Below are 2,968 nucleotides of genomic sequence, written 5' to 3'. Positions count from 1 at the left end.
GCCAAGGGCCTGGGTTCTCCTCAACACATGGTGGGAGCCGAGAGGGATAATTGCTTGAAAAGGTGTTTTGTTAGTAAAAGGGCAGGTGCCTCCCTCAGAGGTTGTGAGCCATTGAGCTGAGGTGAGCCCAGGAGCCAGCATTTGAACACACATATTGGATGGTTCTGCTGCAGGAGTCTTTATATTTTTTTTTCTCTTTTTTTCTTTTTTAAAAAATTTTATTTTATACTTACCTGGTAGGGGAGATACCATGATCACGAAGGTGGTTTTCCCAGGGCGAGGCTTATCCATTGCACTCCGGATGTGCTGACCCCTGCGATTTCCCCAAATGCGGGAAACTCGACTGCATAATTTGCGGTAGTGGGGGACTGCGTTCGCGCTCTCCCCTGAAAAAAAAAAAAATTATTTTGGGGGCAGAAGAGATGGCACTTGCCCCTGGTTTGATTCCCCAGGACTCACGTAAGCCAGATGCACAAGGTGGCACATGCATCTGGAGTTTGTTTGCAGTGGCTGGAGGCCCTGGTGTGCCCATTCCCTATCTGCCTCTTTCTCTGTCTGGCTGTTGCTCTCAAATAAACAAATAAATAAATAAATAAAAATATTTTAAAATTTTTAATTTTTATTTATTTATTGACAGAGAGAGAGAGAGAGAATGGGCACGCCATGGCCTCCAGCCACTGCAAATGAACTCCAGATGCATGTGCTACCTTGCACATCTGGCTGGGTGGTGAAGACGACACACACTGTGCTCTTGTATGAGCCCGTGTTATCTGAACTATTTCTCAACTTCCTACCTTGGCATCTTGAGCACTGAGATTACAGCTATGTACCACGATGCCTGGCTCGATATTCTTTTTTTTTTTTTTTAAGAGAGAGCGAGACAGAGAGAGAAAGAGAAAATTGGCAAGCCAGGGCCTCAGCCGCTGAAATGGAATGTCTGGCGCCACCTAGTGGGCATGTACGACCTTGTGTTTGGCTCACCTTTGTGCGTCTGGCTCACAAGGGATCTGGAGAGTAGAACATGGGTCCTTAGCCTTTGTAGGCAAGCACCTTAACCACTAAACCATCTCTCCAACCCTCAAAATTCTTTCATAATTTATGGTCTCCTTAAAACAGCCAGATTTGAAATTACATGGTTGCAGCTATAAGGATTCTGATTAACACGTTGATGGATGTTGGAGAACAAAGGAAATCCCCACAAGAATGTCAGCATTGATATCTCTTTTTTATACAAAGACAAACCGATTTTGTAAACCTCATTGAAATGTGTAGTTATCTTTATTTCTTACATGAAATAATTTGACAAAAGCATTTGCCTCTTTTTTTTTTGAATATTTTTATCTTTTTTGAATTTTTATTTATTTATTTATTTGTGAATGACAGAGAGAGAAAGAGGCAGACAGATAGAGAATGGGTGTGCCAAGGCCTCTAGCCACTGCCAATGAACTCCAGATGTGCACGCCACCTTGTGCATCTGGCTTATGTGGGTCCTGGGGAATCGAGCCTTGAACCAGGGTCCTTAGGCTTCACAGGCGAGTGCTTAACCACTAAGCCATCTCTCCAGTCCTTGCCTCTTATATTGTAGATTAAGGAGATCTAAAATCAGATGTTTGGAAGTCCAAAGAGCAGCTGTAGTAGAAAACACAAGGGAGGGCTGGAGAGATGGATCAGTGGTTAGGGTGCTTGTCTGCAAAGCCTAACAACCTGCATTTGATTCCCCAGTACCCATGTAAAGCCAGATGCACAAGGTGGCCCACGCATCTGGAGTTCATTTGCAGTGGCTAGAGACCCTGGTGCATCCACTCTTTCTCTGCCTGTCTGCCTGCAAATAAATAAAAATATTTTTTTTTAAATAAAGAAAACATAAGGGAAATGAGGTGACTACATAAAATTATCCAAACCAAGGTGTTTTCTCCCAAAGAAGCTTTCTCCGGACTTTAAGAGGTAGAGGAAACTCCAACTCATTTGACCTGAAACAGGAAAATTGATGGTTGTCTTGTATTCATGTGGTACTTTCTGTGTATGTACATATTTTGAATGTGTGTGTGTGTGTGAGGGCACATGTGTGTCAGGTGTGCATGCATGTGTGTGTATGCATATGAAGACCAGAGGACAACCTTGGATGTTGTTCCTCAGGCACCATCTACCTTTTTGTTGTTGTTGTTTGTTTATTTATTTATTTACTTATTTGAGATTGACAGACAGAGGGAGAAAGAGGCAGACTGGGAGAGAGATTGAGAATGGGTGCGCCAGGGCCTCCAGACACAGCAAATGAACTCCAAACGTGTGCGCCCCCTTGTGGATCTGGCTAACATGCGTCCTGGGGAATCAAGCCTCGAACCGGGGTCCTTAGGCTTCACAGGCAAGCGCTTAACCATTAAGCCATCTCTCCAGCCCACCATCTACCTTTTTGAGACTGGAAGCTCACCCCTTACCTGGAGTTCACCAAGTAGGGTAGACTAGCTAGCCAGCAAGCCCCAAGCACTCTTCTGTTTCCACCTTCCCAGTGCTGGGATTATAAGCATGCAACACACGTTTGTTTTAATATTTATTTATTTATTTATTTATTTATAAGCAGAAAGAGATAGAAGAGAGAGAGAATGGGCATGGCCAGGGCCTCCAGCTGCTGTAAATGAAATCCAGATGCATGTGCCACTTTGTGTATCCAGCTTTACATGGGTACTGGGGAATCGAACTCGGGTTGTTAGGCTCTGTGGGAAAGCACCTTAACCACTGAGCAATCTCTCCAGCCCATCACATACTTTATTTTATTTATTTTAAGAAAAATTTATATTTATTTATTTGCAAGCAGAGAGAGATAGAAGAGAGACAGAGAGAATGGGCATGCCAGGATCTCCAGCCACTGCAAACGAACTCCAGATGCATGTACCACATTGTGCATTTGGCTTTATGTGGGTACTGGGGAATTGAACTCAGGTCATTAGGCTTTGCAGGCAAGTGCCTTAAC

General features: G+C 43.8%; 1 non-coding gene across 1 annotated transcript; it reads left to right on the top strand.

The window, feature by feature from the left end:
- Window positions 1-225: 225 nt before the first annotated feature.
- LOC123453485 lies at window positions 226-389 on the top strand. The gene has a single exon (XR_006632863.1). It is a non-coding gene; the product is annotated as a U1 spliceosomal RNA (small nuclear RNA).
- Window positions 390-2,968: the final 2,579 nt, after the last annotated feature.

This window comes from Jaculus jaculus, chromosome 11 (assembly GCF_020740685.1).
Source record: "Jaculus jaculus isolate mJacJac1 chromosome 11, mJacJac1.mat.Y.cur, whole genome shotgun sequence".
Taxonomy (NCBI): Eukaryota; Metazoa; Chordata; class Mammalia; order Rodentia; family Dipodidae; genus Jaculus; species Jaculus jaculus.
The sequence above is the reverse complement of the archived record's forward strand: the minus strand, read 5'-3'. Positions and strand labels throughout refer to the sequence as shown.